The sequence below is a fragment of the Macaca mulatta genome, chromosome 6, assembly GCF_049350105.2.
Source record: "Macaca mulatta isolate MMU2019108-1 chromosome 6, T2T-MMU8v2.0, whole genome shotgun sequence".
NCBI classification, from domain to species: domain Eukaryota; kingdom Metazoa; phylum Chordata; class Mammalia; order Primates; family Cercopithecidae; genus Macaca; species Macaca mulatta.
The window spans coordinates 121414672-121441395 of NC_133411.1; the positions used below are offsets into that span (position 1 = coordinate 121414672).

Consider the following 26724-nt stretch of genomic DNA (forward strand, 5'->3'; position numbering starts at 1 on the left):
GTGATTTTATTTCGTTTTATTTTAGTTTTGAGACATGCCCTTGCTCTGTTGCTCAGGCTGGAATGCAGCAACAGAATCACAGCTCACGGTAACCCTAAATTCCTGGGCTCAAGTGATCCTCCCGCCTCAGCCTCCTGAGTAGCTGGGATTACAGGTGTGCTATCCTGCCTAGCTAATTTTTAAATTTTTTGTAAGGTCAGAGTCTTACTGTGTTGTCCAGAGTGGTTTTAAACTCCTGGCCTCAAGCAGTCCTCTCACCTCAGCCTCTCAAAGCACTGGATTACAGGCGTGAGCCACACACCCAGCCCAGTGATTTTTTGTTGTTAAGATCAAGGATGGGTTCCCTGGCTTGGCATTCAAGGCTCATGATCTGGGCGTGATATGCAAGTAGGGTTTCAGTGTTTCCATTCCTGCCATCAGCCTTGCATTCCAACTTGTTGCCTAAGCCCTGTTCTGAAGCCCAGCCTGAGAGCTGCATTTAGAATTTATACTTTCTCATCTCTTCATCTTCTTTGCCTATGTTCTTATCTCCATCTGGGACATCGTCTTCACCTGTGTTCTTATTTCCATCTGGGACATCGTCTTTGCCTATGTTCTTATCTCAACCTCGGACATCGTCTTCGCCTATGTTCTTATCTCCATCTGGGACATCATCTCCACAGGTCTGTCTCTTTAAATCTTCTCCATCCTTCAAGACTTGAAATATTCACTTCCTTTACACGATCCCCGCTCTGACATCCAAGCTAGAATTAATCTTTCTTCCTTTGAACTCTGATAGTGATTAATGTTTTTCATCCTTTAATTATGCAGCAGTCCTGTGTGTTAGATATTATTATTTCCCCAGTTTTTCATAGTTACTCTGAAAATATTTACTGTAGTCATATATTTTGAGTAGGTAATATGAGCGACATTCAAAAGGTCCTGGAGAGTGAAAGGCAGTCCTACTCCCATCACTGCTCTGTGACCACTGTTGCCAGTTTTGTTTGTTTGCTTGTTTGTTTTTCCAAGATGGAGTCTTGCTCTGTCACCAGGCTGGCGTGATCTCAGCTCACTGCAACCTCCACCTCCTGGGTTCAAGCGATTCTCCTGCCTCAACCTCCTGAGTAGCTGGGACTACAGGCGTGCGCCACCATGCCCAGATTATTTTTGTATTTTTAGTAGAGACGGGGTTTCACCGTGTTGGCCAGGATGGTCTGGATATCTTGGCTTCTTGATCCACCTGCCTCAGCCTCTCAAGGTGCTGGGATTACATGTGTGAGCGACTGCACCCAGCCTATGTATCTTCTTTTTAAAACACAGATGTTGGCATAAGGTAAACAGTGTTCTCCATCAGTTCCCCACTGGTAAATATTTAGGTTATTCCCAACCGTTTGGATTAATCAATGCTGAGTTGTACGTAATTCTTCCATATTTGCATCAATATGTTCATAGGATGCATTGCTAGAAATGGAATTGTGGGATCCAGGGTTCTGCACATTTTAAATGTTGATGGGTGTTGCTCGATTCCCTTCTGTTAGGGCCATACTGTTATCTCACTGTCAATGTGTAAGGGCGCCTATTTCTATTTCCTTGCCAACAGTTTCTTCTGACTTCACACACACACATAAAAATAGCCCTTTGTTCCAAAAACATGGACATTTTACCTTTCTACTTAAAGTGTGCGCACACTGACTGAAGCTCTGTGTTGCAGTGATATGTGCTGCTAGGATTGTGGCTCTGTTTTGAATTTGCTAGCCAGGCTATGGCTTTCCAGTCAGTTATTTTTTGTTTTCTTCATGTTGTTGCTGCCGTTGGGCTGGGGTAACCTGTGTGAATTTCCTTCTACTGCCCAGCCAGATTTCCTTTCTAGTGGACGGGCTTAGTGTCTCATCCGGCAGTCCTGTTTCCTGGTGATCTGGGCTTAGTGTCTCATCCGGCAGCCCTGTTTCCTGGTGATCTGGGCTTAGTGTCTCATCCGGCGGCCCTGTTTCCTGGTGATCTGGGCTTAGTGTCTCATCCGGCAGCCCTGTTTCCTGGTGATCTGGGCTGAGTGGCTCCATGAGAAGTTGCACCCAACTTCCCCAGTAGTGCGTCTTTTCACAGCAAGCAAAACATTTTCACCACTTTTCTAGCGGGACAGGCACTAGCTCTTTTCTGGGCATCAGGAGACCTGGCTTTGTTCTGGTTCAAGCAACAGCTGGTGAGTTACCAAAGACAAGTCGCATCTGGCCCCTGGTCCTTTGCTTTATAAGTAGAATCACAGTCCGAGTGGGCATCACTGCCCCGGTCTCTATGCGGTGCTGAGTGTTGTGGGGATGATGGCTAAGTGTCAGGTTGCATTTCCACCACTAGGGGATTAGAGGCCAGCCAAAGACACAGGAGGAAAGCTAACAGCCCTGGGCAGGTACACACAAGGAGAGGAGTTTGAAAGGGTGGTTCCAAGCTCCTTGGTGTGATTGATGTGATCACAATAAACATTTTATCTCTAAGTCTTGGGCCATTGGACCAAGAGAAGAGAGAGCTGGTGTTGAGTTGTAGTGAGAGGTGCGTGGTTCGTGTGCCTGCTGAGCCTGGCTGGGACTCAATTCCATTGAGTCCCATTCCATTTTACCTTCTGTTTCCACCTTTTTCGTGCTCCTGCTTGTTTCTCCAGAAAAAAATGCAGTAAATTCCTTTCAAAAACTTTACAAAAGCCATAGATGCTTATTGAAAATTGTTCAAATGATGTGGAAGACAGAAAGATGGTGAGTGTTTTTCTGTTGTGTGTTTGGATGAATGTGTCTTTGGGGTAGTCACTATTAACACTGGGTGTATTTCCTTCCAGATGTTTTCCAGTGTACCTACAAATATATATGTACACTTTGTAAAAAACAAAATAGTACCTGATAAACCTTGAGTTCCCCTACTCCCACTCCGCAGTCTACACGGACATCCTTTCATGGTGATACGATGAGACCTGATCGACTCCTTTTGTTCGCTGGAGTGGCAGGTAATAATAGCTACAGATAACTCACCTTCAGTCGGCATTTACCATGTGACAGGGTCTGTGCTCCAGGCAGGCTACATGAAGTGGGTCTTAAGGCTTTTTACAACAATGCTATGGGTGAACACAGTAATTGTTAACATTTTGCAAATGATAAAATTGCAGTAGAGAGAAGCAAAGCTGCTTGCTCAAACTCATGGCACGATTCCTGAGAGAGAGAGAACACTTTTAAAATAATTGTTGTTATAGTCAGGTGATTTATGATCATTCAAGAAATAGTGCATTCAGCGAATACATTTCAGGGTCTGGTACAATCTGGGAGCTGTTCCTGAAAATACACTGGGCTAGACGTAAGGGAGCGGTCCATTGGCCCTGGACCGCTAGTGCAAGGAGGGAGGTCCCGGGGAGAGGGGGTATGGAGAGGAGGTCTCTGAACAAACCTTGCAACATCCATTTCTGCTGAGTCTGGTCCGAGGTCTGGGTCTTGACATGTATACTTTTCAGAGATACTTGGTTTTGATTTTTATCATGGCTCACCTGAGCAGCCATGGTTTCAAACTGCCTGGAGATGTGGTCTGGAAGGCCAGTGCTATGCCCATCCTTCCTGCTCCTGCAGGAGGGGAGTCACCCTGGACTAGAGGGCCTTGCCTGTAATCAGCTATCTCATAATAAGTGGATTTGATGCTGGTTTCACTAGGTCAGGAAATTTCCCATTTGGAAGGAAAACTGATACTTGTTTTTGGGTTTTGCTGAGGAGTCACAGGGTTTAGAGCAGGGACTGGAGGTTTGTTGAGACACACGTGAGTGCACTCAAACATCTTCCATGAAACGTGGAAATAAAGACAGTGTTCCAGAGAGGTCCCTGGCTTTGGGATATACATATTTCAGTAACAGAATGGCACTGAATGTCTGCTAATTTTTTTTCTCTGCTATTTTGGCAAATTTTATTTGGGTGTGTCTTCTGTACAGAAGGTATGACATCAGTTTTTGCCACCAAGTATTTACAGCCGTTGGTCCCTCCTATGTGGGTCACTTTTGTGCAGTGGTTTCTTTGGGGAAATTGTAGGTCTCCTACCCAAAGCACATTGCCCATTTCAAGGTGTTCCTGGTTTCTGAACACCTGTGGCAGTGCCTTCCCTGTAGGTGAAGCCAGCGGAGAAAGTACCCCTCCCCAGGAGGTGGGGACTGGTGATTGCCTGAGTGAGGAGGCCGGGGATGAGCCCTGGACTAGAACTTGTAACTGGCTGCTTTTCCTTCCCCTCCTCTTCCTCCTATTTTGCCACCACCCCCACTTTTTAATAATTTCTTATTAAAAATTAAGCAATTATTTTGGTTTCCTTTATTCGCTATTCCTTTCTAATCGCATGCAGAGTGAGCCTGGGACAGTGGAAAGGAAAGTTGTACTTAGCTTCAGATGATCCTACCAGTCCCGCATTGAGGGGCCTCTGCCAGGCAGCATCGTTAAGTGGCATTGTGGAGGTTCTCCTTTCAGTCCTCAGCGTTAACCAGCAGAGGCAGGTGGTACTTATTCCTGGTTAATGTTGAGGAAGTTGAGCTCAAAGTGGCTAAGGGAACTTCCCAAAGTCACATAGGAAGTAGCAGAGTAGAACCAAACACAGATTGTCTCTGAATCAGGCAGGTCGTCCGATTCCAAAATGGGCTCTTAATTTTTGGAGGTCAAAAAGCTGAACAGACACAGATATTTCTTTTTTTTTTTTTTTTTTTTCTTTTTGAGCTAGGGTTTTGCTATGCTGCCTAGGCTGGTCTAGGCTCAAGCTGTCCTCCTGCCTTAGCGTTCTGAGTGCTGGGTTACAGGTTTGTGTCACCACACCCAACCGAACAGACATTTCTTGAAAGAAGACATACAAATGGCCAAAAAATATGTGAAAAAAATGTTCAGTATCACTTATAATCAGAGAAATGCAAATCAAAACTGCAGTGAGGTATCATCTCACCGATTAGGATGGGTATTATCAAAAAGACAAAAAATAACAGGTGCTGGCAAGGATATGGAGACAAGGGAGCTCTTACAGGGTGTAGGGGGGTGTAAACTAGAGCAGCTGGCTAGGCGCGGGGTGCACGCGGACATCCCCGCACTTTGGGTGGCCGAGACAGGCAGATCACCTGATGTCAGGAGTTTGAAACCAGCTTGGCCAACATGGTGAAACCCCGTCTCTACTAAAAACAAAAAAATTATCTGAGCATGGTGGATCACACCTGTAATCCCAGCACTGTTGGGCGACTGAGGTGGGTGGATCACTTGAGGCCAGGAGTTCAAGACCAGCCTGGCCAACGTGGTGAAACCGCGTCTCTACTAAAAAATACAAAAATTTGCCAGGTGCAGTGGCAGGCTCCCGTAATCCCCGCTACTCAGGAGGCCAAGGCATGAGAACCACTGGAACCCAGGAGGCGGATGCTATAGTGAGCAAGCTGAGATTGCACCACTGTACTCCAGCTTGGGCAACAGTGAGACTCTGTCTCAAAGAGAAAAATGAAAAAGAGTAAGAGTAAGCTAGGGCACCCACTATGGCAAACAGTATGGAAGTCCCTCAGAAAACTGCAAATGAAATTACAGTGTGATCCAGCAGTCCCACTACAATGTAGATACCCAAAGAAAAGGAAATCAGTGTTGGAGGGGCATCCACGCCTCTGTGTTTCCTGCAGCACTGTTCACCATAGCCAAGGTATGGAATCAGCCTCGGTGTCCAACAGCAGATGATGGATAGAGAAAATGTGGTCTTTATACACAGTGGAGTACTATTCAGCCATAACACAGGATGAAGTCCTGTTATTCTCAACAATGTGGATGGAACTGGAAGATATTATGTGAAATAAGCCAGGGACAGAAAGTTACACAGCATATGTTCTCTTATGTGGAAGGCAAAAGGAGTGGATCTCATGGAAGTTGAAAGTAGACAGAGGATCCTAGAGCGTTGGAAGGGTGGGGGAAGAGGGAGATAGGGAGAAATTTGTTAAAGGATGCAAAATTATAGCTGGATAGGAGTAAGTTCTGGTGTTTTATAACATAGGACGACTATAGTTAACAAGAATATATAGTTTCAGGCTGGCACCATGGCTCATGCAAGTAATCCTAGCACTTTGGGAGGCTGAGGTGGGTGGATCACCTGAAGTCAGGAGTTTGAGAGCAGCCTGGCCAATGTGGTGAAACCCCATCTCTACTAAAAATACAAAAATTAGCCGGGCATAGTGGTGGGTGCTTGTAACCCCAGCTACCAGGGATGCGGAGGCAGGAGAATAGCTTGAACCTGGGAAGCAGATGTTGCAGTAAGCTGAGATCACACCACTGCACTCCAGCCTGGGCAACAGAGCAAGACTTTGTCTCAAAAAAAAAAGAATATATAGTTCCAGATAATTGGAGGAAGGGTATTGAACGTTACCAACACAAAGAAATGATAAATGTTTGAGATGGTGGATATGCTAATTATGCTGATCACATACGTTACATGTATTATAACATCACTATGGGAACTCCATACATATGTAGAGTGCACAATTATGTGTCAATTTAAAAAGAAAAAGCTGAACTTAGATTGCAATGGCTAAGTAGCTAGCTTTTTCATATTTTTGATATAGACCCTGGGCATTTATTTTAAGTAAACTACCCTTGGCTTCAGGAAATGTTTAGTATTTGAATTTTAGCCTTGCATTTTAGTATACAGAGAAGTAAAACTGTAGGCTTACTTTAGATACAGTCACAGGGGTTTGCCATGATGGCTTTTTGTGTAATGAGGGGGAAATATACCTTAATTAATAGGCATACATGCTCATTTTTCTCCCTCGTACACATTTTTAGTTGTTGTCTAGGCATTGTGATACTTATGTAAACAGTATGCAATATCTTAGGTAGGAATCAGAATTTTAAGGTAAGAATACTTAGAGTTATATATTTTTCAAGCTTTCAAAGTGGACATTTTACATGTCTATTATATAACTGTAATTAAATTTTCAAAAAGACAATACCTGTCTCATATGGGTGATGCTCTAGCATTTTTTGTTTGTTTGTTTCTTTTGTTTTTTTTTTTTTTTTTTTTTTTTTTTTGGAGACAGCGTCTCACTTTCTCTCAGGCTGGAATGTAGTGGTGCAATCATGGCTCACTACAGCCTCAGCCTCATAGGCTCGAGAGATCCTCCCACCTCAGCCTCCCAAGTAGCTGGGACCACAGGTGTACAACACCCTGCCCAGCTAATGTTTAAAATTTTTTGCAGAGACAGGGCCTCCCTCTGTTGCTCAGGCCGATCTGGAATAACCGGGTTTAAGTGATTTTCCTGCTTCATCCTCCCAAAGTGTTGTGATTACAGTCATGTGCCACTGCCTGGCCCCATATAAGTGGGATGATGACTTTAGCCTAGGAGTTCCACACCAGCCTGGGTAACATGGCTCAAGACCCTGTCTCTACAAGAACTAAAAAAATTTACTGGTCATGGTGGCACCTGCCTGTGGTCCCAGCTACTCCAGGAGGCTGAGGCAGGAGGATAACTTGAGCCCAGGACTCAAAGCTGCAGTGAGCTCTGTTCTTGTCATTGCATTCCAGCCTGGGTGACAGAGTGAGACCTTGTCTCTTAAAAAAAGTTACTGGCTACCTGTTTATTCATAGGAAAAAAACCTGAACTCTGATCTAAACCTCATACCTCGTACAAAAATTAACTCAAAATGGATCATGGACTAAAATGTACAGTGCAAAATAAAGATGAAAAGAGGAGCTAGAGACTGGGAGAAACTATTTGCAAACCACATGTCTGATAAAGGACTCATGTATAATATATAAAGAACTATCAAAATTCAGCAGTGAAACCAAATCATCTACTTTGAAAATGAATAAAAGACCTGAAGAGACATTTCAGATAACATATAAGCACAGGAAAAGATGTTCAACATCATGAGCCATCAGAAAAATGCACACTAAAGCCACGTCACTATACACCTATCAGAATGCCTAAAAGAAAAAGTATTAACAAGACCAATGCTGGTGAGGATGCAAGGAAATGCGATCACTCACACTTGGCTGGTGGGAATGGAAGATGGTACAGCCATTCTGGAAAACAGCTGACAGTTTCTGAAAAAACTAAATGTGCAATTGCCATAGGATGCAGCACTCACATTCATGGGCAGTTATCCCAGAGAAATGAAGACTTATGTTCACACAAAAGCCTTTATGTATCTGTTCATAGCAGCATTATTTATAAAGGCTAGAAACTGGAAACAGCCCGGAGACTGTTCAGCAGGTGAATGGTTAAACAAACTGGTGCACCCAGGCCCCAGATACCACTCTGCAGTAGTTAATGACATCGTTGTTCATCAGTCTTTCAAACTAGAAACCACTATCATGCTTAATCCCCTTTTTTCCATCCTGGGTCTGAGTGGACTTCATTTTGCATTTCTTTCCAATGCATTTTCCCTCTGTCCTTTCTGGTTGCGCCTCATGCCTCATTTGCACTGTTGTAAGAGCCACCGAATTGTTTCTCTGCCTCATCATGGAATCCTTTCTACACTTCATGCCCTGCATTGTCATTGGAACAATCTTTCCAAAACATGAACAAACTAACTTAAAAGAAATATCCCAGGTAGCCTTCCAAATAAGTATAAGATTTCTGTTAGAAGTTTGACTTCTTGTCTATAGGGAACCCCAGGACTCTAGAGAGATGGATTTGCTGTCTGCATTTTAAGATCAGGCAGAAATCCCTGGAGGGGCCCATGTGGAATAGTGGCACAAATACTGGTTGTAGAATCAGAAGCCCTCATATCTTGGTTCTAACACTAGCTGGATGTTCTTGGGAAAGTTTTGGTTTCATAACCTCAGAAACTCCATTTCTTAAGAAATGGAGATGAGGAAGCATACTGAAGGGATCACACAAGGCTGCTGGGAGGAGCGGATGAGGGGCATGGTGAAAATGCTGTGTAATCCGTGAAGCACGTTGTATGTGTGAGAAGTGGAGCTGTGTGAATAGCGGTTCTGGAATCATTGTATGAAAACGATGGAAAGCACATTCATAGTTCTGCCTGATGATACCACTGGGCACCTGTGTTGTACATGCCTGCAACATGGGTGAGGCCCGGGGCAGTACGGCTCAGTTTGGTTTTCATGCAGTTAGAAAGGCCCGAGAGGACCCTTCCCCCCTCCAGCTGTAGGAAGGTGGTGGCTGTCTCCTGCCTATATTTGTTGGGATTGTCTGTGGCTCCTTAGGGACAGGAATGCAGGGAGTGGGGGAAGAAAGCCGGCCTGACTGCTCGCTAGTCAGCCTTCCCCCAGGGAGGAGTGGAGGGGTCATTTCGTGATAACTTGCCAAGTGTTTCTTAAGCCATCTGCTCTTAGAAATGACCAGCATGACAAGTAAAAGACCTGTTAGAGACAGATGGGCTGTGTGTCCCCTGCGTTTATGGCTTTGTGGCCTCAGAGCTTCCAGAACTTGATAGCTTTCTGGGGAATGCTGGGTCAGCCAAGGGGCTGAAAATAGTGAGAGGAAGAAAATTCCCCCTTGCTGCTCTGGTCTGGGAGTGATTACTGAGGAGAGCAGCATGGAGAGCCCAGCCGTGGGGTCCCTCTCAAGCACGCCCTCACCACAGTGGGAATGCGGGTCTCAACCTCCCTAGGCCTCCGTGATTTTCATCTGTCACATACTCACCTCCAGCAGGGATGTCTATGGTGATGAGATGAGGGAGCATCATAGCAGATGTGGCACTTAGTAGGCTTGCGGTGAGTGGACGCTGGCATCAGTGGAACAGGAGACTGGGCGCTGCGTGTGGACGCACTCACGTGCTGGTGGCATGGGTGGACAGAGGAGAGAGGGACGCTCTGCCATTCTCCTTTTGGTCTGTCACCCTCGCTGTTTTGAACAGAATCCGTGAGTGTATTCTGTTGCCCCAGTCAACTTGGTAGGCTGATTGCTCAATTTTCTGCTTCCACATTTGATTTCTTATGAATGGGAAAAGGAATACTTCAGTTACTTTTCTGGTTGATGGGATATATTCCTTGATATCACCTTAATGCTTTTTAATTTCTATGTATTTTGGATGCTGGAGCTTGCCTGACATCTGTGTTTTTATGCCTCACCCTCTCACGTAACTGTTGGCCACACCAGGACCAGAGAGAAATGACCAGACTGATTGGTAGCAGGGCTGGGACTGGGATTCCCCAGCCTTTTTGCACCCAGCAGGCTCTGTTTTCTGTATTGCACTGCTCTTCCCTATTTCGACCTGTTAGGACAGTGGATGTGAAATGTAGCTGGGCGCTTTTGGGGGTGTGCTAGGAGTGTGGCAGATGCCTCAGACTGGCATTTTCCCCTGATTCTGAATTCTCATGGCTCAGAGTCAGTCTTTAGGCTACGGACCGGGAAGATACAGGTAGTTGTTTTGTGTGGCAAACTTTGGGCATTTTTTTCACCCGGCAATTTATTTGGTTTGGACTGGAATAAATCTCTGCTATTGATTTCTTTGCCAATATTATTAGGGAGTCGAGCCTGACTTGTTAACTTAGCCCAATTCATAGTGCTTAGAATCTCAGTGAGTGTGTGTTGAACTGAGCGGAAGTGTGAGAGCATCTTGGACAGTGGTTTGCAAACCTAGCTGCATCTGGGGGACTGAAAAAAGCATGCGTGCTTACCCCAGACCAGTTGAAATAGAATCTGCAGGAATGGAGCCTGGGCAGCTATAGTGCTGTTAAAAACTGATATACCATAAAGGTTGAGATCCACTGATCCACAGTGAATTGGAGCCCTGGATCATAGACATGCCTTATGCTTTCACCAGCTTAGAATGGTTCTTGTGCTTTAGAACTGTGAAAAAAAGTGTTATGCAAACAAATATGGAAATAGCCTAAATGCCACCTCCTGTTACTACCTGCCATGAAGTATATTTACCAGTTATTCACTCTATTCTGATCTCTACCCATTCCACCTTTTCTTCATGGAACAATGATTTGACAGTTGGTTATGCAGAACCAGAGTAAGTGTAGTTTGATTGGCGGGAAACAATTTTGGGTATGAAGTACTCTTTAGGCATTTATTGAACTCTTGTTTGTACCACTGCTGTGCTGGACAGTTTATAAATATTACTTCTTTAAGCAAGGCCTATGGAGTCAGGCTGCCTGGGTCTTGCTAACTAGCTGTGTCATCTGGGGCAAGTTTTTAAGCTTATATAAACCTGACTTTCAGCTATGAAATGGGATGACAAGGAGTCATTATCATCTCACAGGATTGTGCAAATGTGTGTGTAAAGTGCTTAGTTTGGTGCCTAACACATAGTAACTACTCAGTAAAGTTATTATTACACCATCATCATCATATTTAAATGTAAATATTAAGAGCTAATAAATTTGTAAAGGTAGTATATACCCTTACCCCTTGAACCAAAGACTAGTTTAGTTTTAAGTGGTTGGGTTAATTTATCACTTAAATATTAGCCTCTTGAATACCTTGAATTTCAATTGAACGTAGCCAGAGGATTTCATAATTGGACTGTTGCCTTTGGAAGTTGGAGCTTTGTTTGTTTGGTTGGTTTCACTTCCTACACTAAGCATGTGGCTGTGTGCACCTTTATGGTGACTTCCGGTACTGGGGAATCAAAGCTTCATTCGCTTCTTTGGAGGAGATGATCTTATGCCATATGAAGCACTCAGACTTCGTTAACTATGTACCATCCAGACAAGACCAGGTGCTTCCCATGGCAGCCTGTCCTTTTCTTAGCTCTCTCATCAATCTAACCTGTTCCTTCTATTCCTCTTTATATTAGAACTCCTCTTCGAACAAGGAATGTTGTTTTGTCACTGCTAGGTCCCCAGCAATTAGTAATGCCTAGCACATACTAGGTGCCTCCTGAATGTTAATAGGTGATAATCTAGCAGAACACAAGATAAATCCACAGGTTGAGATTTAAGCTGTGTGGTATGAACGCTGCATTGGCAAACTTATTGAATCAATTTTGTTAATACAAGTTTAACATGTCTTAGTAACTGACTTAGTTCAGTAATCGTTTACTGAGTGTCTTCTAGGCCAGACATTGGGGACAGAAAGGTAATAATATATGATCCCTGCCTCATGCACAGGAAGTCTAGTGTGATGGACAGACATGTGCCAATGGCTGCCATGGAATATGGTGAGTATTAAGATAAAGGGGCACCCTGTGTGCCCGTGGAGCATAGAGCAGGGCTTGTGTTCTGGGAACATGGGCTCCATGTGAAAACACAATTGAAATTAATTTTCTTTTTTCTTTTTCTTTTTTTTTTTTTTGAGACAGAGTCTTGCTTTGTCATCCAGGCTGGAGTACAGTGGTGTGATCTCGGCTCACTGCAACGTGCTCCCCCCAGGTTCAAGTGATTCTCGTGCTTCAGCCCCCCGAGTAGCTGGGATAACAGGTGTGCACCACCATGGCTGGCTAATTTTTGCATTTTTAGTAGAGATGGAGTTTCACCATGCTAGCCGTGCTGGTCTTGAACTCCTGACATCAGGTGATCCTCCCGTCTCGGCCTTCCAAAGTTCTGGGATTATAGGCATGTATGTGTTCATCCTTTTAAATATCTGCGGGTAGCACTTAACTTTAAATGGGTACTAATTAAACTATTGAATGACTTTAGTATGGATTGAATGACTTTGCTCGGTCCTCATTTTTAATTTCCTTCATTAGAGGAAAAAAAAAAAAATGCAGCTTGAATATCCCTCATCCAAACTGCTTGGAACCAGAAGTGTCTCAGATTTTTTTGCATTTTTGGATTTTTGAATATTTGTATTATACTTGCTGGTTGAGCATCCTGAATTCAAAAATCCAGAATCTGAGCTGCTCCAATGAACATTTCTTTGAGCGTCACGTCGGCACTCAAAAAGTTGTGGATTTCAGAGTTTCTGGTTAGGGAGACTCATCCTATATGGGTGCTGGATTGTCGCAGGAGTTCTGGACCAGAGGTTAAGTGACTAGGCTTTGGTTTCCGCTTTGTTCCTAACCAGGCTGTTTTCTTCCATAAGCTCAGCTTTAGATCCCCTGGTTGTCAAAGAAGGGGATGGGCCATCTGGTGTTTAAGGCCTCTGTTAGTTCTGACTTGGAGACACCTGGCTTCAGTTCATCTTCCTTAGGAGTGGACAAAGAATATGGGAATTTTGAAATTGTTAGTCAACATCTCCAGGGTCTTTGCAGCCTGGTTTTAGGTAAAGGTCATCTTTAGTGAGCCCAGGGAGAAGCACTGGTTTAGCTGTCAGCTGAGAGGGGCAAGCGGTCCTATTAATTTTTCTCTGTGTTAGTGAAAGCATTGTTAAGGGTCACAGCATTAGTGGAGCTGGCTGGAAAGAGGAGGAGAACTCACTGTTACAGGTTATATTGAATGTCTTTTCAGTCACTAAATGCTTTTTATGATATGTTTTTCAGGATTTCAGTGTTGTATGATTTCTCTGTATTAAGCACAGGAAATTTAACATCAGCAAAAAAGAATGCTCTTTCTTTATTTTTTTTTCTTTGAGATGGAGTTTCGCTCTTGTCCCTCAGGCTGGAGTGCAGTGGCGTGATCTCAGCTCACTGCAACCTCAGCCTCCTGAGTTCAAGCGATTTTCCTGCCTCAGCCTCCCGAGTAGCTGGGATTACAGGTGCCCGCCAGCATGCCCGGCTAATTTTTGTATTTTTAGTCCAGACGGAGCTTCGCCATATTGGCCAGGCTGTTCTTGAACTTCTGACCTCAGGTGATCCTCCTGCCTCGGCTTCCCAAATTGCTGGGATTACAGGCATGAGCCACCACGCCTGGCCTTGAATGTTCTTTCCATGGGAATCTACAAAAGCCAGCTTTGGAGCCTAGTGGCAGAAAACCTCTTCTTCATTGTTTAGCTGTGCTGTGAGCTTGGAGGGCTTCAAGCCCAGCTGAAAAAGCTGTAGTATTTTATGTCAGTGGCTGTCTTGGAGAACTTAATGAGCACTGAGCTGGAGTGATACTGTCAGAGTTCATGAGCTGTTTGAGGCTCTCACAGCCTAGATACTGGGGTTGCCCAAATACATCAGCTGGACTCACTATTTCTCTCGGGAGTCGGGGGGTGGAAAATGCTGTGGTCTTAACTCTGCTCTTAATTTTACAGTGCTGTTATTAATGGTAAGAATGATTTCATACGTTTGTATTTTGCTTCGTAATTCACAGAGAATTTAAAAATCCATTATCTGATTTTATTCCCTCAGCAGTTCTGTGAAAAAGGCAGAGCAGTTTTCATATCTTCTGTTTTCCCGTGATTCTCTTGTGGCTCACAGAAGCTAAGAGCCTTCACCAAGGTCATAGGGTGAATGAGTTGCAGAGCTGGGAGTAGAGGCTCAGGCTTCTAGTGACCCTGTTTCTTCCTCGATAGCTGGCTCTGGTGGCGCTATGCTCAGGTAACTGCGCATGCTCGGTTTGGTCTTTTGTAAATCCCTGCCCCATTTTGGGGGAGGTTCTTGGGAGGCTTCTATTCATTTTGGAGCATTTAAGTATCTTGTCCTCTCTCCCTCCTCCCAGATGCATGGGCATTTCTGCAGGCCCCCAGGCTGGCCCTTGTGCGTGGGAGTGTCTCCTGCCTCCACGTTGCTTGCATGCCCCCTTCTGAAGGTGCTCTTCCCCACATGGAGCCCCCTCGTGCCTGCCTCCACACTGCAGGCTGTTCGGTAAATGTTACTGACTCAGCATCGTTGTTTTCTAGAAACGGGCCGGGGTATGGATGCCAAGTTCTTTTCTGTTTGAAGGCTGCAATGGTATCATCTTGCCTTCCCCGTGTGTGCTCCTTGAGGGTGTCGCTGTGCTGCGGTCATCTGTGTTCCCTAGGGTGCCTCCCTTGGAGTCCCGGCCGTAGCAGACATGCAGTCAGTGCTCATGGCCTAAATAAGAGGAAGGCCAACGGAGCCATTAAATCTGGAAAATGACAAGTGAGGGAAAGGAATTTTTATTGAAGGCATGTGAAAAAGAAATCTTTTTAGAAAAGTTGACCTGTTTCTTAGCTGGAGCTGAATTTCAGCTCAGAAAAGCAGCTGTGTGCCCAGAGGGCTTTGGGATTTCAGTTTGGACAGATGAATTTAATTTGTTGTTGTATTATCCTTTTGTGGTTTTATTAGACCTTTCTCCCAAATGGAATCGATTTTTCTATAAAAGTCACACTTCCTTTTTGAGAAGTGTAACACTAATTGTATGGGATGGTCTCCCAAAAGATTACCTGCCAGGAACCAAACACACTGCCTTAGACTCACGGCCCCTGGTTTCTGCCTGTGCAGCTGCAGGGGAGAGACGCACGCTCGAGCTGAAATCAAGACGCATGTCTGCATCTTCTCTTTCTTTACTGCTGTTTCGTCTCTGAGCTGGCCTGCCTTCAACGTCTAGGAGCTTGGTGGGTGTAGACACATTACGGTATGGAGGAGGGATATGGTGTTGCAACAGCCAGGAGACTCACTGAAGTCTCTGTTCTCTTCCTGCTCACTGCTCTGACTTTGTACAAGTCGCATGTGTAGGGCTGTGCACAGTGGTTTACACCTGTAATCCCAGCACTTTGGGAGGACGACCTGGGAGGATCTCTTGAGCCCAGAGTTCGGAACCAGTCTGGGCAACATGGTGAAACCCCATCCCGACAAAAAATAAAAATTAAAAAATTAGCCAGGTGTGGTGGCTCATGCCTGTAATCCCAGCTACTGGAGAGGCTGAGGTGCGAGAATCACTTGAGCCCGGGAAGTCGAGGCTGCAGTGAAACATCATCACGCCACTGCACTCCAGTCTGGTCAGAGCAAGAGCCTGTCTCAAAAAAAAAAAGAAAAGAAAAACAAACAGAAACCCATTTGTAATAGTGGCAGTAGTTAACTTTTGAAAGTTTGGAGAAAAGTTCCTAAATAACCTGTGACCATGGACAACTTACTTAGCCTTTCTATGACTCAGTTTCCTCATCTATGAAAAATGAGAGAATATGTACTGATCTTACCGGATTTCAATGAGAACTAAACGAGATCAAACTCAGAGCCTGGCACCTCGTGAGTGCACACTCAATGTTACTATTTCAACATTTTAGAGGAGAAAGAATGCTAATGGGTCATTATGGCTAAACATAGTCTATCACTGGCGTTACTCATGGTATTGGAAGGAACTTGAATTCCATATAGATAGTGTGATGGAGAAAGTATTTTGGGCATTGGCAGCATTTATTCAAAGAACAAAGGACGTGTCTGTCCTGTGTGGAGAGCTGTTTCCGCTTGTTTCTTTAAATGCTATGGGAAAAGCAGTCGGCCCTGTGCTCTCTGCCGGACAGCTTCAGTCTCCATGTATTGATTTGGCCAATTGTCGCTCGCTGTCATCATGGCAGCAGCAGTTGAAGGGACAGCTTGTCTTGATTTGCATTTTTGTGTGTTTGTGCTATTTATAGACAATTAAGACATGGAAGCCTGTTTATGGCAAGCTGGCAAATTCAGCAAAACATGGAAAAACCTGTTAGCACAGTTTGCACGTGTGCGGGCACAGAGCAGCCAAATAAACACACACGTTTTCCTGTACTTTAAAAACCCTCTGGAAAAAAAAAAAAAGACATTAAACCATTGCCCAGATGGCTTATAGAGCTAGAGCTTTCTCCTTGAAGTACATGAGTATGGCTGTCAGACATCTGAAACCCAAAGCCATCTTAAAACATCGCCATCATTTTGATGCTACCCCTACCCACCGCTTTTTTCCATTTGTAAGGTACAAGGATCCAGGAAGGAAAGTATCAGCTTACAAAGGCTTTTGTTACAATTAATCGTTCACGTTCTTTCTTTTGGTATCTTATTCTCTGTTTACATTTTATTTTTATTTTTACTGTTTTTGAGACAGAGTCTTGCTCTGTCACCCAGGCTGGAGTGCAGTGGCGTGACCTCGGCTCACTCCAACCTCTGCCTCCCAGGTTCAAGTGATTCTTGTGCCTCAGCTTCCTGAGTAACTGGGATTACAGGTGTGTGCCACCACGTCCAGCTAATTTTTATGTTTTTAGTAGAGACAGAGTTTCGCCGTATTGGTCAGGCTGATCTTGAACTCCTGAACTCAGATGATCTGCCTGCCGCAGTCTCCCAAAGAGCTGAGATTACAGGTGTGAGCCACTGTGCCCGGCCGCTGTTTCCATTTTGTAACGCTAGCATCACCCCAGTGTAGGGTGGCTAGGGGTATTCTTCTTTCCTGTTTCCTGGTGTATTTTCCTCTACAGCATTGATCGCTCTTTAACATACTTTTTGGTTGTCTGTCTCTACCTACAAAAATATATATGTTCCTTGTTATATCACCAGTGCCTGGCACGTAGTTAGTCAGTCAATATTTGTTGAGTGAGTGAATGAATGAATGGGCTAAAAGAACCTCCTTCTTTCTTCTGTCACTTCACACCAAATGCTTTTGGAAAATGCTATGTGAACAGGGATCATAAGCAGGAGAGGTTACACACATTGCTGTGGGATAGCCCATCATCCTCAGATACTTGTCTGGAAGGAGGTGGAGTACTTGAGTAGAAATGATACAAGATAACTTCTTAGGAAATCAGCCAAGTGTCACAGCTTTTCACATAGGCGTGTGATATTTGCGTATGTGTGTATGAAGAGCTGTCGTGGCCTAGAATCACGGGCCTTTAGATCCCTTGTACAGATAGAAAAGTAAAGGCCGAGGCCCAGGAATGCTGCAGGACACCGAGGTAGAGTCCCTGTCTGCCCTTCTCAGTGCCCGGTCACTTCTCACTGCACTCCCCTCTTTACTGCTAAAGCCACTTTCCCTGACTCTGAATGTGTAACCACGAGGGAGAAAAATGTACTCCAGGCTCACAGTTTGTGGAGAAAAAGCCCAGCAGCTGAAAATCATGTTCACGAAGTTTGTAGCTAGAAAAAGTGGCCATTTCTATAGTGTCTTTAAATTTCCCTGTTTCTCATACATTTTATAAACAAGACAGTAGAAGGAGATTTGGGAACAGCAACTTTAGAACAAGGGGGAAAAAATCAAACCTAGAACATTCCAGTTTCTGTTTTCTTCTCAGTTTAGGGCTGAGGCACTTTAGCTTCCTGTCTAAGGGACCACTCAAATCTGATTAGAAGCCATTGTGGGCTGGTAATTATCCGTAATTTTAGGAAGACAGATGCAGCACCAACTCTGTTCTCTAATAGCAGGCTTATTAATTTTATATTTGCATGGCAGGAGAAGCAGATGGCAAGGTGGGATAAGCGTTCAGATGCTTGGTCATTGATAGCTTTTTACTTCCACGTATCACATGGGGATTTGGGACCCGGGAGGCCTGCTGAGAACTGATGATTATCTGTCCCTTAACCAGCTGGGCTCTTTTTCATCCTGAGCTCAGAAAGATTGCTCCTACTGCAGCCAGGGAAGACAGGTGGTTGACTGGTTAGAAATCATGGCAGGTTATTTTCTCCACCTGCAGTTCCCAGTTGGCAAGCAGAGCTATCAAAAAGTTGTCTTCTCTATTGTATTTCAAATCTGGGTGTTTAAAAATTGTGTAAGCAAATTAAGCATTTATTTAATGGTAGTTGTGTGTGTTGTTGATGCGAATGAGAGGTGCATTCCCTTGTAAAATCCCTGGGACACTGTAGGAGGACGTGAGCCTTAGAACTGAAGTTGGTTTTCTAGATAATCATGTAGACATGATGCTGAGCACCAGACAAAGATGTTGATTGAAGCGATTTAAAAAAATTTTCTGAGTTCAGAGTTTACACCAATATTTAGAAAATCAGCAAAGGAACTTGGAGGAATGTTCTCAGGCATCCAGTTCAGCCCCCTACCCACATTGTCATAAAATCTGAGTGTGTGTACAGGGAGGCGCATTCCTTTCTGTTCTCATCACAGATCCTTCCCTGGCTCTGCACCTGCCTGTCATGTACGTCCGTGTGAAGAGACCACCAAACAGGCTTTGTGTGAGCAATAAAGCTTTTTAATCACCTGGGTGCAGGCGGGCTGAGTCCTAAAAGAGAGTCAGTGGAGGGAGATAAGGGTGGGGCCGTTTTATAGGATTTGGGTAGGTAAAGGAAAATTACAGTCAAAGGGGGGTTGTTCTCTGGTGGGCAGGAGTGGGGGTCACAAGGTGCTCAGTGTGGGAGCTTTTTGAGCCAGGATGAGCCAGGAAAAGGAATTTCACAAGATAATATTATCACTTAAGGCAAGAACCAGCCATTTTCACTTCTTTTGTGGTGGAATGTCATCAGTTAAGGCGGGACAGGGCATTTGCACTTCTTTTGTGATTCTTCAGTTACTTCAGGCCATCTGGGCATATACGTGCAAGTCACAGGGGATGCGATGGCTTGGCTTGGGCTCAGAAGCCTGACATTGCCCTCTTCCCTACCTTCCCTACCTTTTCCCTCCTGTGCGGTTCTCTCACAAAGTGAATGGCCTCAGCCACAGCTTCTCTGCAGCTGCATCAGACTGTGGCGACAGGAGTGGTGGCTGCTGCAGGGCCTGCTGTCCCCACGGAGCCCAGTCTTGCTTGCCGCTACAACCTGGTCACCATTTTGCCCCAAAAGTATGTAATTCTACAGAATGTGAGCCCACATGCTGGGGATGGAGGCATCTTTATCACGGTGCTCTGCATATTTTAATCTTGGGTGGAAAGTATGGAAAAGTATGTGATACCTGTGGTTTGATGTCAGAAGGACGTTGTGAACTTGATGTGGACTGAGGATGTTAAGGTGCAACAGGCACCCCGGCTTCATTAAATGAGACTTCCCCATCTCCCTGCCAGGCACGCACAGGTGTATGGCCACGCCTTATGTGTTATCCTTATCTAGAGTGTGCCTTGTTGTCATGCTTAAAATTACATGATGATATTCTGCCTCGTAGAGTAGGTCCCAAACCGCGTTCAACACAGAAATGTACTCTTGCTATTATACATAGAAAGTGCTTTCATATACCAAGTGGGAGAGCAGTCCTAAAATCTGGGCTGGAATCGCAGAAGGAAGGCATTGGAAAGCAACAGATTCCCTAATCCAAAGCTGATTTTTGATGAACCTAGAAACAGGACCAAGAGAAGTGAATTTGCCTAAGGCCCTGACAGTGTCTCACGGTAGCATCTGAACCTAGCAGTTTCTTGACCTATTTCTTTAAATGATTAGTCATGCTTCCTCTGATTCCTATATAAACATTCATTTATATAATGTTCATTCTTCATTCATTCTTTTATATTCATTTATATAATGTTCCTCATTCATTCTTTTGTTTCAGTGAATTATTGCAGTGCTACCACGAAACAGTATTTGAGTCAAAATGTGGCAGTGTTGATCCCTTTCCAAGGATTTTAGTTGCACAGTTTTTCAAAGTTGTGCTTACAGTTTCTTGTTGGTTGCAAGGTGTCCTTTCAGATGCCAATCATGTGGTGTATTTATGTTGATTGCTGGAGGTAGTTTGGTTAGAACCTACTTCGAGTGGCTGGCGTGGGCCTGGGGGACAGTGACAGCTGCCTGCTTCATGGGCAGAGATGAAGTAATTGCTTCCTGGGAGGTACCATCCTCCTGGCCACACTCTCCAACCCATTTCGTTTGTGTTGGTTTCCTTGGCATCTGCACGTTTCTGGCTTCATGTGAGTCTCATTTATTTTAGCGTATGACTTCAGGCTGTGGGGAAGAATGGCCATTTTAGCACAGAGATGCACACAAAGGAACAACTGGCTAAATGTCAGTGAAGACATTCGTAGGGGGTGTTTCATTTCTTTTATTCTGTAACAGGCAGTCTGGGAAGCAGTCTGGACACATGGCCTGCACTGTCACAGTTCCTCCTTGCAGGATCGCAGATGTTTGGAGATTGTAGTGATAACTGTTATCATTGAGAATGTCATTCTCGCAGGCTCTAATAAGTCAGGATTTATTCAGTGTTAATTTGTTAAAGACAACTGTATTTCTAGCCAAATCCATGTTAGACGTTTCTCCTGGCATTGTTGCTGGGGGTATTCCCGTGGCTTAGTCTTAGGGAAGCACACGCCTTTGAATACTGCTGAAGCTGTGAGTACCCAAAGCGCACCGGAGTACTTTTGCCATATGGGGTGTTAGTCACTGATACACATCTCAGTCAGACCTGATGGATTCTTGACCCCTTCCTTTTTTAATTTTTTAATTTTTAATTTTTATTTTTGTTTTTTAAGAGCACAACCCCTCAGGTGGCCACCATGAATCTCTGATGTTTTCAGTTGGCTGCAGCCTATTTGCCATCTCTTGTTCAAACATATTCAAAGCCTGATGATGCTTCCCTCTGTTGTTCTTCTGCTGTGTGACCCCCGCACCCGCAGGGTTCAAGACTGTCAGAGCTGGGAGCCACCTTCACAACTACCAGGGTTTCCGGAACCTCCTTCTTCTAGCCCTGGGGATGGAAGAGATGTCATCAGAGGTGAAGGCTTATTAGGTTTCCATGCCATTGATAACGAATGAGGAGGTTTTCTTTTATATAAGGGGAGCTTCTTATAACGTGCTTTAGTAGGGTAAAGAAGCTTTTGAGGTTTGCTTTCTCTGGAAAGATAATTTGTGATCCTGCCCTTGCTTTCAAGAAAAATATAATTTGCATACCAGTGCATTTTGTATTACTGAGCACTGGCTGACAAATGGTTCTTAACTCGTCATTCACTCAGCCACTGTTTCTTGTATGGCATATGTGTGCCAGCTGTAGTAGGAACTTGCTAGGCTCTAGGACTAACCCTTATCAAACGGGGGTCCTGGGGGAAGCAAATGCATATAAATATAAACGTTTGAGGGGATATCAGAGGGGGTGCCTATAGGTGCAAAACTTCGTTCATTCATTGCCCCACCTAGGAGGTTTTGTGTCTTAGCAGCATGTTCCATAGCAACACATCCCTCTATCAAAATATTCATCATATTATTTTGAAATTCTCTGCTTAGGTATGTGTTTTTCCGACTAAGTTTAGAACTGGTTAAGGACAGGCTATGGGGTATGTATTATATATATCTACACACACACATATATTTATATATATACACATTACCATTGTAAATTTACAATATATATATATACACACATATATATTTCTCCCTTTCTGTATATACACACACACCACACACATATATGTACACACACACATATATATGAAATTCTACTTCCAAGCACAGAAAGTCAAAACTAGGCAAGGGTTCTTTTAGTGTTCATGAAAAAATAGATGTGCTTAGTTGAGAGCGTCCTTCAGTTGCCAGGGGAAAGACAGGATGGATTCACAAAGGCAGATAGTGTTTTGTTTTTGTTTTGGTTGTTGTTTTTTCTTTGTTTAACTCTTGAATTCAAAATAATCCAGACTTATGGAAAAGTTGCAAAAATAGTACAGAGAATTCCCATATACTCTTCCCTCAGATTCCCCAAACATTTTACCCCATTTGTACTTTCCCTTTCTCTCTCTGTGGATATAATTTTTTTTTTTTTTTCTGAAATGTTTGAGAGTGGAAGGTAGAATGCAGGGCAGGGTGAAAGGTGGAAGGAGAGAGGTAGGTTGGGAGGCTTTTTTTTTTTTTAAACCTTCTGAGATGGAATTTCGCTCTTGTCACCCAGGCTGGAGTGCAATGGCACGATCTCGGCTCACTGTAACCTCTGCCTTCTGTGTTCAAGTGATTCTCCTGCTTCAGCCTCCCGAATAGCTGGGATTACAGGCACCCACCACCATGCTTGGCTAATTTTTTGTATTTTTAGTAGAGGGGTTTCACCATGTTGGCCAGGCTGGTCTTGAACTCCTGACCTCTGATGATCCACCTGCCTTGGCCTACCAAAGTACTGGGATTACAAGCATGAGCCACTGTGCCTGGCGATTGGGAGGCTTTTGCAGTAACCCAGAGCGCTATGATAGGGCTGGACCTGCTTGGAAATGATGAGAAAGGTGCGAAGTGGTTAGGTCTGGCATATAGTTTGAAAGGAGAGTTTAAATGGGTTAGATGACAAGAGAGAGACGTGGCTCTGAAGGCATAGTAGCCCTTGCCCTGCTGGGCTGGATGAGACAGGCAGCCTAGGGCTACTACCGCACCCTGCAGGCGGCTCAGGACCTGGGCCAGCGGAGGAACCAGGCAGTGGTGCTGGCCAACTTCGGGACCCTGTGCCTGCACGCGGGTGCCAGCAGGCTGGCCCAGCACTACCTCCTGGAGGCCGTGCGGCTGTTCTCGAGGCTGCCCTGCAGGGAGTGTGGCCGGGACTTCACCACGTGCTCCTGCAGCTGGGCCACCTCTGCACCCACCAGGGTCCGGCCCAGCAGGGCAAGGGCTACTATGAGTGGGCCCTTCTGGTCGCTGTGGAGATGGGCCATGTGGAGAGTGAGTGCCCCGGTTCCTCCTGTGCGCCTTCCGGGGCCACTCGCATCAGGGCACACCTGGGGTTTGTGATTCAGAATCAAGTGGTGGTTTTTCCACCATCGAAAGTACTGAGTCATGGCCAGCAGCAGATGTTGGCAAGCGCCCTGGAGACAGGCGGTTCCCACGCAGGGCCAGGCCCTCTGCCCTACTGGGGCAGCCAGCTCTTCCCAGTTTGCCCAGGGACCATGCTGCCTTGAGCACGGAAAGTCCTGCGTGCTGGGAATCCCTAGCCATAACCCTGGGATCAAGGCAGGCTCTGCTGAGCTGGGACTTGGGGCCCCTCCATGAGCCAGGCCCTGAATGCCGGTTCTTGTGCCCGTGTTATCTGCTTGGTGTGTTGGCAGACTGCGCACCTGTCATCCCACTTCACAGAGGACACGGGGTGGGTGATTGCCCAAAGCCGCAGAGCAGTTCATGCAAAAGCAGCTCGTTGTGCAGTGTGTGCCAGGCCCCACCCACAAATGGGGCTTGTGGGGTCCTCGGGTGGCAGGGACTGAGCGTGGGAATGTGAGCTTTAGGCCAGAGAAGCCACAAAAGGGTGAGTGGCGTGATGGCGGGGCAGCACTTGGCCCCGGGTTAGGGAAGCCTCTTTAGTCTGGGACCAGAGGGTTGAGAGGATTTAGTCAAGTAATAGGTGGTGGGGGAGGGGCTGGTGGTGTAGCCTGTGTGAAGGACCAGGGATAAGCTAGTGGGGGTGAGTGAGCGGGGATGAGTGAGTGGGGGTGAGTGAGTGGAGGTGTGATGGGAGTGAGTGAGTGGGAGTGTGAGCGGGGATGAGTGGGGTGTGAGCAGGGGTGAGCGAGTGGGGGTGAGTGAGCGGAGATGAAGGGGGTGTGAGCGGCGGTGAGTGAGTGGGGGTGATTGAGTGGGGGTGAGTGAGTGGGGGTGAGTGAGTGGGGGTGAGCAAACGGGAGTGTGAGCTGGGATGAGTGAGTGGTGGAGAGTGAGCGGAGGTGTGATGGGGGTGAGTGAGCGGGGATGAGTGAGTGGGGGTGAGTGAGCAGAGGTGTGATGGGGTGAGTGAGCAGGAGTGTGAGCAGGGATGAGTGGGGTGTGGTGGTGAGTGAGTGGGAGTGTGAGCGGGGATCACTGAGTGGGGGTGAGTGAGCGGAGGTGTGATTGGCGTGAGTGAGCGGAAGTGTGAGCGGGGATAAGTGGGGTGTGAGCGGGGGTGAGTGAGCAGGGCTTATGCAGGGAGGTGCAAAGTGAGGAGTGGGTGGGTTGGGTGCTGGATGGTGAGAAGCTCTTCTGGAGAGCTAAGCAGGGCCTGGGGCCTCAGGCTGTGGCTTGGCCTTTTCCCCAAGAGCACTGGGGAGCCATGGCGTGCTATCCAACAGTCACTGCAGACTGAGCAGTGAACGGACAGTAGGTGGGCAGGGCTGTCCGAAATCTAGGCCGCAGAGGATAGATGAGGAAGTTGAGTCCAGGGAAATGGCCGAGACAAGGGATACTGTTGTGGGTCCCCTCTGCCTTGCAGCGCTTTGTCATGGCATAGTGAGACCACTCAGAGGTGCCTCCTGTGGCCTGGACCAGAGCCCCAGGGGCTGTGGCCAAATCTGCCCATTTCCCAGCACAGGCCTGGCACCCACTCCTGGCCCTAGGAGGGATGAGATTTTGGGAAGGACCGTGTGAAGGGGCCCCGGTCCCATACATCTGCCCAAGGAGGGGTGGGGGGTTCAGACCCAGGCTTCTTCCCCAGTGGCATTCTCTGACTGGAAGGAGACCCTCCAGGAATCCAGCGCCCCAACCCCCACTGCAGCCTCCGGTGGCTCCTGGCACAATAGCCTGTGGCACCTCCTCCTACGAGGCCCTCCCCAGGGTGCTGGGGGATTCAGACTTGGAAATGCAGGCCAGGGAACGGGGATCATGCTTCCCTATCTCCCCACCCTGCGCTGAACGGTCGAGGAGACCGAGGGCGGGGCTGATACCCCACATGCTTACTTGGGGTCATTTTTGAGTCACTTTTGGTAGTTTGTGTCATTTTAGGAGTTTGGCTGTTGTGTCTAGATGGTCTGATTTGTTGGTGTACAATTGTTCGTAGTGTTTTCATGGAATCCTTTTATTTCTGTCAGGTTGGCAATAATGTTTCCTCTTTCATTTCTTATTTTAGAAATTTGGGTTTTTAATTTTTTATTTATTTCTTTTTATTAGAGATGGGGTCTCATCATGTTCCCCCAGGCCGGTCTTGAATGCTGGCCTCAGCGATCCTTCCACCTCGGCCTCACAAAGCACTGGGATGACAGGCGTGAGCCATGGTGCTCAGTCTCTGATTTTAGTCATTTGTGTCCATCTTTCTTTTCTTGGTCAGTCTGGTGAAAGATTTGTCAATTTTTTTATTATTTTCAAAAAACCCACTTTTGGTTCTGTTGATTATCTCTTTTGTTTTTCCATTCTCTGTATTTTTACTTCCCATTTCCACTCTCATGTTTATTATTTTCTTCCTTTTATTTGCTTTGGGTTAATTCATTCTTTTTCTAGTTTCTCAAGGTGGAAGGTTAGGTTTTTGATTTGAGATTTGTCTTCTCTCTTTGAATGTAGACATTTACAGTTATATATTTCCCTTTCAGCACTGCCTTAGCTGCATCTTGGAATTTTTGATACACTGTGCTATTTTTTTTTTTTTAAAGACAGAGTTTTGCTCTATTGCCCGGGGTGGGGTGCAGTGGTGCAATCTTGGCTCACTGCAACTTCTACCCAGGTTCAAGCCATTCTCATGCCTCAGCCTCCTGAGTAGCTGGGATTACAGATGTGCACCACCCCACCCGGCTAATTTTTATATTTTATTTTTTTATAGAGATGGGATTTCACCATGTTTCCCAGGCTGTTCTCAAACTCCTGGACTCAAGCGATCCTCCCGCCTTGGCCTCCCACAGTGCTGGGATGACAGGCATGAGCCACCGCGCTGGCCCGGGCTGTGCATTTGTTTGCATTCTTCTCAAATTAGTTTTCAGTTTCCCTGATGGTCTCTTTGACTCACTGGTTGTTTAGGAGTGTGCAATTTCCACATATTTTTGAATTTCTCACATTTCCTTCACTGTTGATTTCCAGTTTCGTGCCAGTACAGCTGAAGAACACCTCTGCTTTGGTCTCAGTCCTTCTCCATTCACTGAGGCTCATTTTGTGGCCTGGCACATGGTCTGTCATGGGGAATGTCCCATGGGTGCTCGAGAGGACTGTGTATTCAGCTGTTGTTGGGTGGTGTGTGTAACAGATGTCCATTCGGTGTACCTGGTTTCCTGTGTTAATCTCCGGAATGTTTCTGTCACTAGAAAATCAGAAACTTTCCACCTATCCCAGCGCCCTGGCTTTGGGAGAGGCCAGTGAGCCTGTGGCTTGGGAGCCTGGTTGCATGAGAGAAGCATGTGTGGGAACGCCAGGGCCCGGCTTTGAACCCCATTCCCCCAACATGATGCCGTATGTGGCAGACATGACGCTTGGCTTTGCTCTCTCAGGGTTCCATCTGCGACAGGGGCTACTTGTGCCCCTGGCCTCATCAGCT

General features: G+C 45.8%; 1 protein-coding gene across 3 annotated transcripts in view; it reads left to right on the forward strand.

Annotated features, from left to right (window-relative positions):
• The window catches only part of LOC144341515 (SH3 domain and tetratricopeptide repeat-containing protein 1-like), a 55319-nt gene that overhangs the window by 17805 nt on the left and 10790 nt on the right, over positions 1-26724 (forward strand). The window contains exon 2 of one of the 3 annotated variants that reach the window (XR_013418485.1): positions 12213-12330. The exons of the other annotated variants lie outside the window; for them this stretch is intronic. The gene's annotated coding sequence lies outside the window, so the exon portion shown is untranslated. The remainder of the gene's footprint in view (positions 1-12212; positions 12331-26724) is intronic. 3 annotated transcript variants of the gene reach the window in all.